Below are 19,270 nucleotides of genomic sequence, written 5' to 3'. Positions count from 1 at the left end.
CATACGTGCGTGGACCTGTACAACACGCACCTGCGCCTTGCACTACCCTTTCCTTGTAAGATCGTTTGAAAAGCTTGTTTTATCATCTACTATCATTATCATTGCCATCGTTATTATTATTATTGTTTTTATTGATTATTATTAATATTACAATTATTACCATCATCGTTATATATGTTGCAACAGGATGGCACGGTATTCTCCGTTAACCCTCGGCGGAAATCGTTTCCCATCCGTCAACAAGGAAATTATACGTCGGAATTCGAAAAAAAAAAAACACGTGCAACCGTCGCTTAAGCCATATACACGTACACAGCGATGTACGTTAATAGGATATTACACGGTGCAGTAAAAATATTAAAACGAGAACCGTGGCAAGGTTAACCACTTGTGTCCGTCGAAATTCAACGAGTCCAACGTGCGATATATCCGATAAACCATTATATTACGATTTTGCTAAAAATAAAAAATAAAATCCAAACGTTTCGTTCGATTCGGGCATTTCTGATTTGTAACAAAAGTCAACGCTGTACGCTTGTAGGCAACATTCTGATTATTACCGATCACTTATGTTTACAAACCAAAGTATGCGCAAACGGATGTTGAATCCTAACCAATCCGGTTAACCGTAGATGAGTCATGAGTTTGAACGGTTTGGTTCACACTTCGGTCTGTTGGGAAAATTTAAATTTCAAAATAACCGGTGATTGCACTACGACGATGAAAGATTGAAAAATTAAAACGTGACTGGTGAAAACGTTTTTCATACTTCTCCAATAAGAATAAACTTGTTCGGGAGTTTCGTATGCGAATACTCTATAACAACGTCTATAATTATATGTACACGGTCATAGTACAAGTTCTATTGGTTTGCAAATAATTTCATACCTTTTCGCAATATATAAATATATGTATTGAATATCGAATTATATGCTTTTGAACTCGGGACGGAATACTGATTTGGTCTTACGATTCAATGTGTTCGTGCGTCCTTTTTCTCCCTCGAGAAACTCATTTTTCTTAGATGATAAACGCACCTACTTGAAACGTATCAAGTAGGTAATACGGATATACAATCGATCAAAAACTGCAGGGACTAGATTGCTCTTCGGATTAATAGTAATTGGAAAATTCTCATTATTTTATGGAAAAAAAAATAAAATCGATATAACCATATACTCTATTAAAACTCAGCTCCGCGTCGGATATGGAACGCGACGATTAATCAAACTTCGAAAGATAACGCACGTACGTATTCACTCGCAAGTCATCTACATCCAAAACGCAATTTTCACCACGTTATATATTAATAATAAGGTTGAACAGAGCAAGACAATCAAATCCAGACTTAAAAGAAGGAACTTTACACTTCAAAATAAATCACGCCTTCCATAAGATGTTCTGCTGTCTCTACGATTGTCATCATCGTCATAACTAAAAAATGCTCATTAACACGCATAACACAGATCATTTAAATACTCGGATTTTGTGAATCTAGTTGTATTCGTATTGGTGGAAAAATAAAACACATAGTTGCATTTCGTGTTTCATGATCGAAATTCGGAATCTCACATGAAGCGTTTACGGTGATTGATTATCGATCTATGAACACAATGGTCACTATTAATTTAATTCCACCTACATTTAAATAGTTTAGAAAATATTTGTGATTTCAGTGGCTGTAAGTAAATACAATAGAATGTAATCACTAACCACACGGGGTATCACCCGTTAAAAATTATTATTATTATTATTATTATTATTATTATTTGTTTTTCACCAACATTCAGTATACATTTTTTTCCATCATTTTAATTTTTAAGTGGAATATTCTTAGATACACATCTCTCAACACTCATTAATTCTTGTTCTGCATAATATAATCATATAAATTTTGGGAATTATCATGAAAATGATGGAATTACCTATGTAAATTTTTATAATAACAACATACTAGTTGTTAGAAAAAAAAAAAAAAAAAATACGAATTTGAATTAGATATTTATAGTTATAGAAATGCATGGTTTCAGTAGTATTTTATCTAAATAATTCGTAAAATCTACGAACAAAGTTCAAACTTCAATTTAATATTGAAATAATAAATAAATAATAATAATAAAATAACAATATTTAATATTATACTAAATAATACTATTAAAATATTTAAATTTTAAGTGTATTATTTTATAAGTTAACGTATTTAAGAACCTAAATTAGGTATTTTTTTATTTTATTTGACTAAATAAACTTATAGCGAATCTGTTGCTAGATCAAAATATAAAATAAACGCTAATATGTTTCCAGAGGTATTTCGGAAAATATTTTATGTATGGTAATTGTATTTTTCAAATTGAAAAGTAAAAACGTGTTGGTGTTATTCAATTTAAAAGTATAAAAAAAAAGAGAGATAAGTTTGAAATCGTAAAAGAAAAACAATTATTTTTATTGAATTAAAATTGAATCTGTACGAATAAGTTTATATGTCTGAGCGTGTCACATTATATTTTAAAATTAGCTCTAAAATGGTAGTAATAAATTAACATATGATATATGTATTATGACTTAGAAACAATCAAATTGTATTAAGAAAACCTTCTTCGTTATTTTATGATGAATATTTAAGTGAGAATCTAATAAATCTAATAAAAAATTCAATCGTAGGTTTTTAAAAGAAAGCAATAAAACAATTCCAAAAACACTGTTTTAACGAAGAACATCAATTTTTCACGTGTCACATTTTAATTTATTCTTTTGTTATATTAATTTTCAATAAAAAAATATGAGTTATGTTCGAACAGCTTAAGTAAAATGGTTTTGTTAGAAATGTGAATTTTTGAAAAAAAAAAAATTGAATATTTATCATATGTAAATCTATGTCTATTTAGTATTATTCGGAGACTCATTACTGTGGTAAACAATAATTATCTCCCTTATACTTTTTACACTGGAGACGGCAAACTATAGTGCTATTTCTTGTTCACTCAACTAGACAACATTTCCTATTAGGAAACTTTTATGATTGTAATGATTGGAGCAATTTATCTAGTCAAAATCGTATACAATGACGTAAAAATAGTGTGCGATGAGGTTTCGAATCGCAATCTTAGTTGATGTTTGTTTGCAATTTTTCTTTGATTTTCTCAGTTATTCCAAAAACTGTAAAATTATTTAAAAAATTATCCCTTCAAAGTACCAAGAAGAACTCATTTATTATATGTTATTTCAACGATTCCCAAACTTTTATAAACACGGAACCTTTAAAAAATAGTTTATATTTCGCGGAACCCTAATTTCTTTAACTCCAATTCAACTCTAATTTTTCAAGAAAAAAAAGGAAAATCAATAAATTAAAAAATGTTTTTAATGATACTGCTAATAGTGTTAATGATTACTCTTTATTAAAATTAATTATAATAATTAATAATATTTTTTCCAAATATAATATAAAAAAGTTTCTCAATAATTACATACATCTGGCGGAACCCTTAGCATTGTCCCACGGAACCTTAGGATTCCGTGGAACACACTTTGAGAAACGCTGTGTTATTTCTTATTTGATGATGATCAGATATCCTGGTCGAAATAGTACAAATAGACAAAAAAAACACACTTAATAATAAAACTAAAACATTCCGAGAAATGATGAAGGATGAGGAATTTTAAATTATAAACTTAAATCACTAAAATAGTTTTTAAGCAAAATATTCATAACTCATAATATAAATGTGGCAGAAAATTTACAAATTATTTTTTTTCGAAAAAATTGAGTTGTATTTATTTTTATCTCAATAAACGATTGAAACAATTTCGATATTCATTTTTTTTTTTTTTATATATATAAATTAATCAATAAAAACAATAATACACTTTTCAAGGTTTAAGATTTTCAAACAATTTTAATGGAAATCTTATTTGTTTTTTATTAAATTAATTTAGAATTAGTAAATTTTTAAACTTGAACATTAATTATATACGTATAATATGATTTTTTTAATATATGTACCTAACCCTTTGTTATTAAATGTTATCTACAACTTGAACATACTTGTATTGAAATAGATGACAATTATTATTAATTACTAAAAATAAAAATATCATAAAGGTTAATCTTACCATAAACATAATTTAATATAATCTGACTGAGTAATGCTTATTTTTTTGTGACTCATATTAAATGTATTACTCATATTGGGATTATGAACGAAGTCAGATTTTGAAACAGAATATTTTATAAACCGGAACTCTTATGAATATGCAAATAATAATATTAATTTTTAATTTTAAATATTTTAATTTGATTACTTAACAAAAAAATATAATTATTTAAATAGATAATAAATAAATAATTAAAACATTTTAAGCAAAAAAAAAAAAAAATGTAATCATACAGTTAATATAATATATTATATTATATTATAATGGCTTTTAGGTATAATAATTTTTCTTATGGTATCCAATTATGGGGCTCCGCTAAACCTTCCAACTTGAGAACTATCCAATCTTTTCAATCAATATGTCTCCGCCAAATCGTCTCTGCCCTCTTGTATATCAAAAACATTAATCTATACAACAACCTTAAAATTCCAACTCTGTCCCAACTAACTAAATCTCACTTCTGTTCATTCCACTCTAAACTAGCTCAACATACAAACCCGCTAATCAATCGTCTTTCCTTCTTCGAAAATCCTATCAACCCTCTAAGAAGATTAAATCAGACCTGGCCTGGAGATCTATTAAAATAATCTTTCGGGTGGCACTACTGAGTACTCTCCCATTCTGTTAATTATCGTTATTGTAAAACATGTATTATAAAAATTACTTAATGTACAAATTGATATAGATTGTAATTATTCTTTTAACAAATAAAAAAAAAAAAAAAAAGGTACAATAATTTTCATTATGCTGCATATTTGTTGCCTTTTTTTCACATTTACGAATTGCAGTGTTATTAACTGAATGTTCTTTGACTTATCATCAGTGTATATATTTTAAGGACAAATTCAGTAAACGGAGGACCGACACAATTAACAAATAAAGATGCAAAAAATATATTGATATTTAATGAGGATCTGTGGGGCTTTCGTTAATTGAGTTGAATTTTTGCTCATGCTCGCTTGTAGATATAGGAAGAGTAGCTAGAATTTTAAAAAGTATGTTTAAGTCGTCCTGAACACCTTATCCTCCATATCCTTATCTTCCTTCCAATTTGTATATTTGAAATCCCCGAACAATATAATTTTCTTTATTGAATTGAAAGTGGCAACACATGTAGCATAAATTATCATCTAAAAATTGAATGTTTTTGGAATTATTAAATTTTTTTAGATTTAGTACGCTAAGACTACCAAGCAAGTCTATATAATTATATATACATTATATACACATATATGTATATATATATGTTCTCTTGTTAATATTTTCAATTTTGACTGCATACATGTGATGAATTAGATAATGTGATAATTAGTTATTATTATCCGATTTCTTAAATTATTTGTCAAATCTCTAGTCTTGCTGGCTTTTATTAATTTGTAGGAAAAATTAGTACAATTTTACAAATATTAAATTCAATTGCTTGTAAAGCTCCTGCTAGTTTATGTAAAATCTTGGTTACCATCAAATTAAATACTCTTATTGTTGTTCTAATAGCTTTATTGGTGTCTACAAGTGATATTATGCCTGGCAAATATTCTGATAAGTCCCCTCTTAACTTAAAGCGTCTATCATTGTAATAGAATTGCTATTGTAAATCAACGCTAAAGTTCAGTGACGTAGCCAGGATTTTTAAATGGGGGAGGGGGGGGCTAACCACTTTTTTTGGATAAGTAAGGTAAGAGAGGATATGAGAATTCACCCTTAACCCCCCCACCATCTACCACCAAGTTTCTAAATGTAATTCAAGCATTTTAGTATAGTTTTAAAAATATTTATTAATATATAATTTATAATAATAATAATAATTTTGGTTTCAGTGTTCAGTCACTTGCTCCACTCTTTTAGCTGCATTCTCTTAGGCGAATTTCTGGCAAATTTAGTTATTATTTCACTTTCATCAAATTGCTCTTTTTTATTTATATTAGCCATAGCTAACCCATTCAGTCTGTTTTCCGACATAGTGCTTCTTAAAAAAATTTTTAAGCGATTAAGTTATGTTATATTATTTATTATTATTTATATATTATTTATATTATTATTCACGAATCGTCTCACTCGTATTTTTATCGGCTAGTGATTCCTCTTGATATAATGGATCCAATATCGGGATTCGTGTTTCGAGAAAGTTTGAGGTCCGAACAGAACACGTATAAATAATTACACACAACACATGCAACTTTTATACTAAGATTTATGGATTTGAAAATTAAAGAAAGTGTAATAATGATAAATCGTTAATAGGTATTAATTGAAGGCTCGTTGATGTCCTAACTTATCGTATGACGTGGAAGGTATGTTGAACGATTGCGTACCTACACCGTGGTCTCTACTTCGGCTTAGGAAACCGTACGTAGCAGTTTTAGAGATTATTATACAAATCGCTATAGAACGAGTTTCGCTGTTGAGCGGTTTGGCGACGGTGAAGAAACGGAAAAGGGAGGAACACATAACGGATGATACTTGTAGGACTATGGTGCACGGTCAGTCAAAATTAAATATTGCGAGCGAAAAAAAAATTCCTATCGGGTAATTTTTCATTTTATTCGTGTAACGCCCTGCCACGCAGTATAACATATCTGTAGTTGAATAATAACAAGAACATTATAATAGCACGGTACCTACGCGGTAAACTGTACGACACAGCAGGTGTGCCGCTTCTATTTTTCAGTAAGGGTGTTAACATTTAAACTTTACAGTTTATTTGTTGTCAAGCAATTTTTCACAAACATAGTGAGTATATTGCATGAAACGGCAATATTGATTTAGGTTATTAATATATATTTTAAATGAAATATAATTATTATTCAATGTGAGAAGAGAAAAACGTACTATTTACATAGAAAGAATATATATCTCAATTTGGATGCAGCACGTTTATAAATTTAACGGCAAGTCAATAAGGCACGGAGAAAAATAGGGATAGTTATTTCAACACTAAATAAACACGTACGTCGCGCGACAACAACAAAATATAACGCCAAATGGTTTAGCGGAATAGTAGTTTTATCGTTTGGACGGCGGAACGATGGATGCTGCGGTAGTGGAGTGAAAAGGAACAAATACGCCCGCGGTCGGTATACTATGGTTACAATGAGGTACAAGGATTCGAATGCTGCAGACATATGTGTCGTTCGTACTAGGTACACTGTGTTTCGGAATACTGCATGTCTATACATAGTTTACACGACTTGGCCACACGTGGTGGCTTCGGTATACGATAGTGATGAAAATAATAACTATTATTTAATATGTAAATTAAATCGCACGCGCATAATTTAACGACTTACGAATAACCATGGAACGCTGTCGATTTGATCCAGTGGAGTAATTTGGTCAGCGTTTAATGTTTCCGGAAGTTCAACGATTTTTTTTATTACAGCTGTTACACTCCAGTAGTATAATTAATGATAGAATAGGAATTAACCTATAGTGATGCATTTCATTTTATCACTTCCTTGCCCCGAGAAGAAAAAAAGACTAGGGACACAAATATGTAATATTGTAATAATGAGTTATTCTTTTTTTGCCATCTTAATTTTCATTTTATACCAATTTATGAATGTTATCATCAATATATACCTTCTACGAGTTTAAAAAAAAGGTTTTATGTCTAATACACCATTTAATATGTACAAAAGGCTAAGTATAACACATTAATTTAAATAAAGTCAAGAAAAACAATCCAAATAATTAGATGGTTTTTTTCTCTCTTTTTAATATATAAATGTATTTATGTTATGAATTCAAAGTCAGATTATTTTGTTCTCGATGAAAATATGAAAAATATAGAAAAAAATCATAGGGATTGCAAAGTAATCATTTTGTGGCCCCAACTTATTTTTGAGCTCCTCGAGAGCGACACTTTACGATTTCCAAATGACTTCACTCCCTAGGTAAGATCCATATTATTATGTTGAGGATAAACATTTCAATGTGTAAATGAAATTACTCAGCTATATTTCATCCTGATCCTGATTCTCGTCCTCATCCTGCAAAAGTTGACATGTTCTCACTATTCGGATGTCAATTCTATTGGACTTTTTACACCGACGTAGGAGTATAAAAACATTGGTCTATCACATTAAACTACAATTGTTTCTACTATATCATTGAAATTACTTTATTAAATTATTATTTATGACCATTAGTCTGCCAGGAACTTCCGACTGTACGCATTGTTTAATACGTTAACGGTGTAATGTCCACGTACATGTATTTCGTGTATTATTATTGTGACACACTGACCCAAACACGAAAGTGTCCGACGGGGATACCGTCGATAAAACGGATCAACTGGGGGAAGCTACCCCTACGGGCATGATAAATGGAGTGATGTAGCCACTGTTATCAATAACAGTACTATGGATTTCTTCGCAATCAGTACTATAAATAAATAGTAATACAAACGTGATTCTGATTATTTTTCTCAAAAACGAAATTATGGGTTTTGTGCGCGCTATGCACCTACGCTACGTTTGACCTCAAGCAGATTGATAATCATTGTTTCTTAAAAACAAAATAAAATAAATAAATATTAATTTCGTGTATCACCTAGATGTACCAAAGTCTGAGCAGTCCAATCGCGTATTTTATATTTTACCTAAAATTATTATTAATTTGTCTGAAGTCTTATCAAGGTCGAAATTGCATTTTCGCAGACATCGTAGCTGCGAAATCGTAAACTCTCTAAATATAATCATCTGAAAATCGACTTAGAAAGTCGTAACGCGAAGGGCAGTGGAGTTTAAAATTATAGGGTCGACGGATCAAATATTATATCCTCAAGGTATATATACATGCGCACTGGTAGACGCACCTCGATTTGCATTAGTTTCCCCAGGATTTGAATATCGTTGGCGTATCGTTTTCGAAAATCAGTAGACGAATGTCGGCCTCAGCCGGGCGTTCGCGATTGTTCTATGGTCACACGCTCGTATTATAATATTCCCGACTACGTTTCCGAAGACTCCACGCAAATCGCATTGTTTCACGCGTGATCCGCGCCACGACTTAGGTGTTTTACATTTTGTACTACACGACTTATCGCGTTATCGTTGTATACACGTTTGGCGCGCGCGAACGATTTTACCGCAAATGGATGATAATTATTCGGGACTCAAACCCGTCGTATAACGCGACGTTGTACGATCGTAACCCGGCGGTTCCCAACCTTTAGAGTAGTGCGGACCTTCGTAGAAAATCTTTGAGGTCGACCAATAGTTATATATATATAACGTGCACATACGTCAGTAATTACAATTTATTTATTAAAAAACATTTGTTAATAATAAAAAAAAAAAAAACTTAATTGAACCAGATTATTCAAGTGTTAAACAATTTAACGTGATTTTTGATTGTCCCCCACGAAAGAATCAATATCTGGACTGAAACCGAAAATTTTTAGCCTTGAATCACTTTCAAAAATTAGTTAATTCCTATATTTATTTTTAAAAAAAATTAAAGTAGAAAAATCTCGTTTACACAGACACACAGGTTGTCGAAATATAGCTCTTCAAGTTTCCAATTCCAATTTAGAAATTGTTGGAAAATCTTGTCGAATATTTAACTAGAACGGTAATACAGTAGAACCCCTCTCGCCCGCCCTCGACTAGTCCACCACTCCGGTTGATCCGACCATAGTAACAATTATAGTACCATTATCGATATGGATATGGATTTTCCAATTTATATTATGTGGCTAGAAAATTTATAAAATTTATTGCCCGTTTATTATTTATTTATTTTTTTATTTATTTAATTTAATATATGTATTTAATTAAAAATAATATTTAAAATAATTTAATAAATAAATTTGGTAACATTTTGTCGACCTTTTTTACGTTCCGACCATATTCCGAAGGTAACGGATCAGAGAGGTTCTAATGTAATGATGTAGGTTAAAAAAAACGATTTTAGGGTCTGATCACATGGGAGTTCAATCGACGAACTTCTTCACTCGCTGATATTTAATGTTTTAAAAATGTATGCATGTTATGTTAATATAATATGGTTCACAGCCCGGTACCACCCTGTTCGCGGTCCATGGGTTGGGAACCGTTACGGTAACGTACACCCTAGACAAACGCGAACGATAATATTCTAGTCGTCCGCGCGGGGGACTCCGCGCGTGCATTGTACGGTGGGTGATTCGCAATTAATCAGTGTTACGGTTCGCTAAGAACTCGCATTAAACAGTGTTGCGTAGTGGTTAGCAGAAGCCGTACTTCAATGTACGCTAGTTTACTGCTACTTAATCATACGTGCGCGTTAATTATGATAACTTGACTGGTTGACTGTTTACACGCCGAACCGAACGGGGAAAACGCAGCACGGAAAGAAACGGAAACGAACATTGAAATTAATAACGATTCAACAGGAACCCGCGTACGGTTGAGTATCATTATCGCACACGGTTGTACTATCTGTCGGTCATCAAGTTCACCGGTGAAATGCGATTGTATTCTCTACATTGTATCCGTAGTATCGTTTCCGCGACCAGCACGATGGTATCCGGCCAAAATAGCGAAAAAATTGTGAATTAATAATGGCGAAAATAAAAACAGCGAATTTAAAAAAAAAAAAGCTAAAATATACGATTTAGTGGTAATAATTTTGAAACAACAATTAGGCATTTAGTGAAAAATTACATACCATTTACAAAGTTTTTATTATCATTAGTATTTTAATTTGTAATCAACGAATGAAGTCTCTTAGCACAGTTCTTGTACTTTTTTTAATCTCTGGTTGTTCTATAGCATTATACTGTTCTCGTTTTAATTCTTCTAAATTTCGAATTTTCCTTATTACATCAATAAATTGCCATGTAGTTGAGTGGCTTCCTGCTAAAGAGTATTTATTGTATTATTAAAAATACTAATTATTAATAAAATAGGTTATAGTTTTACAATTTTCTAAGTTTTGAAACTTACCCAAGTACTAAATTAAAATTAATAGTATTCAATATAGACATGATAAAAAATCGCAATTTCGCTATGCATGATCCTTTATTTTAGAATTCGCTATTTTTATTTTCGCTATTATCAATTCCCGATTTTTATATTCACGGTTAATTTTTTCGCTATTTTGGCCTAGAACCCAGCACGATATCTACATTACATGCATTACATCAAGGAGTTTTGTAGGCTTTATCAAATAAATCGCCACTGCATATTCGTTTATGAGCTGTGTTTATTTCAGAGGTGACCTGGGGAGGGATTACTCCCCGAAGAAAAATGTATTCCATCCCGAAAAAGTTTATTTATTTATTAATCATTTACTCCTATGGCATATCGCATACTACATATCCCCCTCCCCCGAGATAGAAGGTCTGAAATAAACACTGTTCATAAGACAGCCGAAACTTATTAACTATAGGCTTTCGTCGGAACTTCGATCGAAATATATATACGATCATTATATTGTTGTTTTAAAAATCCTGATGGAACCTTTACTGTATTGAAATGTTAACACGTACGAATTATTTTGAGCGTTTTAAAATTGTAAACATATTAAACGTATACGCGTTAGTATGTTATGTACGAATACTGAATTTCGATTTCGCGGTTTTTTTAACTTACAGCCGATTACTATTGAGACACATCGGTTCCATGTTATTTTGTCGCAATAAAGCGGTTGTCCCAATAATCCGAAATGAAAAAAAACACACACAAATTTATTGAAAAACTGATTACTTTTGTTTTTATTATTATAAATACACAGTGCTCGACTGGGTAAAATAAAAGAAGGGGAACTTTATTTACTAAAAACAAGAACGTCCCCAAAACTGGCTGAGCGTTATGATTATAGCGTAATAATAATAGGGGGACGCTAAAATTTCTGATAATTAGTTGAGGTACTCCGTCCCCCTGCGTCCCTCTTCAAGTCGAGCACTGTAAATACATATTACAATAATACGATTATAGAAATGATTTAATTATACAAAAAGAAAAACATAGTATTATAACCTAAATATTTATTAAAATATATATATATATATATTTTATTTTTTGATTATTTTATCTTATTTCAAAAAATTATGAATATTACTTTGTTTTTTATTTATTATTGTTTGTTGATGAATGTAGTCCGAACAAGTATCCAAAACACTTATCGGACTTCCCTCATTTCCTTGGTGAAGAAAAAATCATCTCAATGTTTCCAAAGATTTCTTTGCCTCCTGTAGTCGGATTGGTGGATCTAGTTCCTCGTCCGTGTCTTCATTTGAATAATATTGATCTTTTATGGATCGAATAATTACATCATCAACGTATTCATTTTGGTCATAGCATGCACATTTGAATCCAGTTGTTCAAATTCTACGTTGTTTAGTACTCTTACGTTATCATATTCTTCGGAATTAGGTTCCAACTGTTGATCGATGCTTTGACAATCCTCCAAAAAATTTGGAAAATTTGAAAAATTTCACACACTTGCGAAAACAATTTTTAATTATCTGACTACTTACATCACGCCAGCTGTCTGAAATGAATTGCTTGTAGGATATTAATTTTTTTACTGATATCTATTACCGTTGATTTTGGTTCAAGTAAATTGTCTTCAATCTTTTCTAAAATGTAATTGACCAGTTTTGCTCTATATTTAACTTTTAAATTTTGGATAACACCCATATCTAAAGACTGAATTAGTAACGTTCTATTAGGTGGTAATAACTCAAGCTTGATGTTTTTCATAGATGTATTAGGATGGACAGTACAGTTGTCTAAAACGAGGCATATAGCCTTTTTTGTTTTGTTCAACTCACTATCCTAACGTTGTAACCATTCGGTAAAAATGGCCGCTCATTCATGCGTTTTTATTTGCATGATACTCAACTGGTAATTTTTGTAAAGAAATTTTTTGAAAACAACAAGGTTTTTTACTTTTTTCAATCACTAAAAGCTTTTTTTTGTCAGTCCCACTTGCGTTCATACAACAGAATATAATTATTCTGTCCATAGCTTTTTTGATCCAGCTATCGATTCGTACTTAAAACACAGAGAACCATCTGGAGTTGCACGATAATATAATCCTGTTTCATCTGTGTTATAAATATCATCGAGAGAAAATTTTGCAAGAATCTGTGGTCATTTTGTAAGTTTCCATTTATCGGCATACTATGAGTTTGCACTAACTTTTTTGCCATGTGATCTTTTAAATTTTATGTCGTGTCTTACTTTCCATCTAGATAACTAACAATTGGGGGCTTTGAATTCGTCATTACCAAGTTTCCTTGCAAGATCTTCGGATTTAGCTTTTAATATAGGACCCGACACTTGAATGTCCCGACTAGTTGCCAATGTAAACCATTGAGTCAGTGCCTCGTCTACATCTGCATCTTTACCCACTCGTTTTCTTTTCCTGGTTGTAACTTGATTAAGAGCTTGTTTTCGCAAAAACTGTTCTTGTAGTTGAATTCGCGCGATTTTTGATTTCGATAGGTACTTCTAAAATTTCCGACAGACGACGAGTATAAATCTTTACGCATACGGGACATCGTTACTACACACGATAAACACGACTATGCACTAAATAACATTTAACACACATCACATTTGAACATATGATATGATGTATAATTTAATCTAATAATCGATTACGCGAGTCAGTTGCAACTGTCGGACTATTGATCTATTAATATTTACTATTATACTCAATAAAAATGTCCCAATTATCGGGATTCATGGCCCAGATAAGCGGCGTAATTTTACATTACAAGTACCTATAAATTTGTTTTCGTAATTGTAGAATTGTCGCGATTAAGCGGTTTTCCTTATTAACCGGTGTCTCCATTAAACGGAATCGACTGTATTTTATAATTTTGAACCACCCCTAACGGTAGATACGATTTTTGTATTTGTAAAATAAAAATATAGAATGGTCAATTATTCATGAACAAAAAAAAAAAAAAAATATCCAACACAAATATTCGAGAAAGTTATACATAATTCTAAATAGTATGTGCGCACATGTTGTGTCCACTTTTTTGCGGAAGTCCGCTGCTTAATAATCTTTATAATTTATGTAGAAGGATAGCTGATCTTTGTTCAATTGTGTAACATTAAAAGTACACTACTTGAAATATGTTATTGAGTGAACCAGAACCAATTTCACAATACAAGGTTGATCTGTAAATGTAAACCTCATACGGAATAAAATGTTAGTGCTTTATAAAAATTCCATATAGAAATGTTTAGATTTCTAAATCTTACATATGGGACCTAATTCAAATAGTTTGATATAGTTTGTGCATAACGATTTAAAATAATATAAAATTGTTTTATAATTGTACACACCGAGTACTTTTTTACGTTAGTATGTACGATTTGTATTTATAATTTGTTTAGCAGCATAACATGTTTAATATAAAATAAAGCTAAGTTAGAAATGGCAACGTTATTTAATATCCATTGAATCCGAAATTAATCATTAACGTTTAGCCCTTAAAATTTGGGTTCACATTGGCATTTGACATTTACTTATTTGCTAAATAATTAGTAATGGCTGATGGAATGTAAAAACGATCTCACATATTTTCATTAGAGTTTTATTTTTATTTTTAACTCTCTCTTCTTATTCGAAATCGGTCATATTTTTTATAAAGAACATTCGAAGATTTTATTAATTTCTATAAAACATTCGATATTATTCGTATATTTTTATGCGTTATTATATTACACATATGTCCAATTATTAATATATTAATCCGCCGTTCTTATTATTTTTTAACTAAAAAATTCCAGTTTGAAGCTTTAAAATATCATAAAATATCAAAATATTATCGTTAATACAAATTTGCATTTAAATCAGTAACTATGGGAAAGTTAAATACTATTAAATACTTTATTGTTTAATATTTATATGACGTACCTATCATCGGTAAAATAACCATAGCAGTCTTTGTTAGGCAATTGTAAAATTATTCAAATATTTACTATTATTTTAATCACTTTTGTTTCATAATTATTACAATAAAAATTATTATAGTTGTGCGTGCACGTAGGCTTATGCAAAAATGAGAAGTGGAAGAGTGTAAAGTTCATTTAAAAATAAATATCTAGCAGGTAATTTCAAAATATGAAAATTAATCTCTTGGTTCAGTGATTTAACCACTTTTAACACGAATAGAAGTGTATTTAATAAATAAATTAAACAATATTATAAAAGAAATATTTTAAAATTCATTTTTGGGTAAATAAATAATTTATCATAATGTATAAACTAAGATGAATATCTTGTGTAATGTCCTTGAATAAATAGAGCTGTATACAATTTGAAAATCACTAATGAATTTAAATCGTCCGTTGATTGAAACAAACAAAACAGTCAACAGATTATATGATTATGTTTTAAAGTAATTATAAATGTATTATACTAATTGGTAGCTGCTAAATATTCTAAACTAGTTAGCAGTTTGATATGTTACGATAATTCGGTATTGCATGTGGTGAAATTTATTGCTAATGATGTATGGGTGCAACAGGAAACTTTATTATTTTTTATTTTTACTTTAAAAAATTATATGATTCTCATAAACAAGTTTATACCATTATACACATTATATTTTATAATATTTTAAGTAATATTTAAAGTAAAATGTGATTTTTAAAAGTAAAATAATTAATACATATCATTGATTTCCTATTAATGAGTAAATTCTAACATAAATAATAAATTTTTCCAGTTTTTAATTGAATGTTCTGAATCATAATATTTTGATGTGAAATAAAACCATCGGTATTTATGTATATTAATACAAACAAAATAATTGTTTATATAGTTCCAATTATTGGAATACATATGTAAACAAATGCAACATTTTATAATTACTCATGATTTTAATTATATTTAATTTTGAATACAATTAGAAAAAAATATCTATCATATTTCAATAAACCGTATCATATTTAATAAATACAAATATCTTATGTTATTTACTAAGTAAATATTATTCAATGTATTAAAAGAATATAATTATATACGTATTTTTCACACCTGAGATTTAAAAATTTGTATTAATTTATTTTTATAATTAATCTCATTATTTTTTTAATATTTTTAATAATTTATACAAAACATTTTTAAAAAATATTTACATAACATAATTATTTATTTTTATATTATATTATTATTATTATTATTTTTTTATGATTAAGTGAATTAAATGCAAAATCATTAATTTATTTTAAATACAGTTGAACCTGCATATAATGATCTTCATGAGACCTTGAGAATCAGATCCTTATATCCGAACTTCGCTGTATATGAATGATAAAAAAAAACTTTTAAAAAAAATTTGATGTATTGAAATATTGATTTATTAAATAAATATTTTGTATTTAAAATGTATAATTATACAAACCAGGATATACATTTATGAACAAAAAAAGTATGTATTATGTATATGTAATTATTCTAACTTAATTAAGTGTGTTTTCAGCTTTATGATAAAAAAAATTAGTTATAGTACTTTGCCTATAACTGGAACGATACGATTTATTAGTTATATTTTATAGTCCCATAAATATTTCTGGTTTATTGATATCGCTATTTAATGAAACAGAAGTACGTACTTGATAAACTGAAAAATTTGTATAATGTTAGAGAAAACGAAATATTGTATCAGACTAAATGTAATTTACTGTTATAGGACTTATAACATAGGCGGAAAAAAAACTAATTTTCATTTAAAAATTACATTGATGTATCCGAATGATCAATGTAACTTATATCGCAATTTCCGACCAGAGTTACTGCACGTGAGTTATAAAACCATTCAAATACATATTCATATCCAAATATTTTACGGTGGAACTGCGAAGAAATATTACATACTGCATTATGTAGTATTAACCTTCAGAGTTGCGAATTTTGAACTCGGAGGGGAATCATTTATGTAATATAAATAGCTGACTGTTGATTGTAATTTTTTTGAAACGAAACACAAAAATATATAAACAGGCCAAATACAGGTTTTGGTTGAGTTTTAATAAACTTAGAAATAGACTGCTTAGTTATATCCGGTTTTGATTTTATCCATGAACAAATGTCCGCAAAATCCGGTTAACTGTTAATGTAGCTCCGACGTTTATAGTGTTTATAAATAAACATTCTCAATTAAACTTTTTTAGTTATAAAAAGTTTTAAATTTTATTTTTTTATTTTTATTATTGTATCAATTTCAACATTGTAGCTAAGGTTATATATGGTTAATCTAGAAAAGTATTGATGATATGTATTTGATGATTTTTCCGAAACAATTCTCCTACCTATAAATACATCAAAATGAGTCTCTTGAAGTATTTTAATGACAAAAGAAAAAAAATGTATAAAATTGGTTTATCGTCGAAAATAATATAATAGTAAAATAAAAAGACCTTTTATGTTTTTCTTAGAATCTAAAAATTAAAAACTATTGATATATTGACCACAATATTTTCTTTTTGTGTAGAGTTACGTGGGAAAGTGATGTTTTTAAAATTTGAAATTCAAATAGTTTTTGTCATAACTAAAAGACGTTTGAAATTATAATTGGATCTATCCAAAAATTGGATAGGTTTACAATTTTAATCAATTTATACAAAAAAATTGGTTTTTATTTATTTTTCTAGGTTTATGTTACTATTTGCCACAGTTTTCACTAAATCTACTTAGCAATTAAATACAAATTTGTCAACAGTGAGATGAATCCGTGTTCAAATGTTTAACCTACAGCAGATCCGTCTGAATTATTTTTTATAAGTACCAAAAAAATAACAAACTATTGAAAAAACATTAGTCTCTGTCTGCCTTACTGAATCTAATACATATATAATTTTTTTTTAGTGCCATATACACCTTTATACTATGTTTTATTTATATAAATACATGCCTAAAGCAGTAAACATTATTATTCCTTGCGATAAAATATAAAATACACCGAGGGTTTGTGATATATTTCCCTTTCAGAATCAGAAAACTCGGAAACGTAATTCTACTGTAAATCAAATGAAGGTCTTAGGTAACTGAAGATCATATCAATGACTAAACATCAAATTCTATTTCCAATAAGTGTAGGTGCATTTATTCGACCATATTTGAATTCTTATGTGAGACATTTATTCGTGTAATTCATGTATTTGTTTAAATTTTTGCTATTTATCTTTTATACAGAATAACTAAGTAACGAAAATGCGACCAATCGAATTGATTTATAATAATATATCGATTATTGTAAATTCTCATAATAAAGAATAGTTAATTATTATTAGCGATCAGCTAATAGTTTTGAGTATTAAATATTAAAAATCTACTTTCTTAGTTTTGAAGAAACGGTTTACAATAACAATGACTCTATGATTATTATAGCCATTTAACTTACCCTGCTTGTAACATTGTTGTTTTTCGTATACCAAAATTAATTAATAACACGAAGTTTCTCAGGGCGCGCTCGATTGTTTCTCGAATGACCGAAGTATGACGATAAACCAAGAAAACGCACTTTACGACATGAAAATAGCAAAACAACCAAATACAAAGCCAATGCGAGACCGCCTAGCTCAAGTACTCAAGACACAACTGAAACGCAGGGAAATTTTTAAATTATCAAGTGTTATTTTACTTAAGCGTCTCCCTCCCTTGAAATCAAAACATAATTTACCAAAGCACCATGACCGGTTTTACGTTTCAAGTTCGACAAGATTCTCGGTGCTATCATCTAGTTACTGTTTTTCCGTATCGTAAATCACTAATACATCAGCCAACAATTATACATTATAATTGTAATAGTTTTTCGAAGTTAAGTCTTACGAATATTGCTGGTACATATATATTTTATTGGCGAGTTCATAAGATCGGTATACAACATAACTATTTAACTATTGGCTTTGACTATATTAATTTATAACGTACCAAGCTGACCAGTATAATTTTATCTTCAATTTCAAAATAACTATTTAATTTATTATTTTCAAACCAATCGAAATAGTATTTATTTAACATGTTAACGGTTTGTGTTGCATGCTTGTATATACAACTTATACGACCATTTTATTATAGAGTCATAATAATTCGCAGAATTCACTCTGTATAATTTTGCAATATATTTTGCATTCTATGAACTGAAATTTAAAATGTCACG

General features: G+C 29.4%; 1 protein-coding gene across 1 annotated transcript in view; it reads right to left on the bottom strand.

The window, feature by feature from the left end:
• Nucleotides 1-18,712, bottom strand: part of LOC112681749 (diuretic hormone receptor-like) — an 80,160-nt gene extending 61,448 nt beyond the window's left edge. The window contains exon 1 of the mRNA XM_025552052.1: nucleotides 18,512-18,712. The gene's annotated coding sequence lies outside the window, so the exon portion shown is untranslated. The remainder of the gene's footprint in view (nucleotides 1-18,511) is intronic.
• Between the last annotated feature and the right edge of the window lie 558 nt (nucleotides 18,713-19,270).

Source organism: Sipha flava, unplaced genomic scaffold (genome assembly GCF_003268045.1).
Source record: "Sipha flava isolate LNK unplaced genomic scaffold, YSA_version1 196_pilon_pilon, whole genome shotgun sequence".
Classification (NCBI taxonomy): Eukaryota; Metazoa; Arthropoda; class Insecta; order Hemiptera; family Aphididae; genus Sipha; species Sipha flava.
This window is presented reverse-complemented; position numbering and strand designations above follow the sequence as displayed.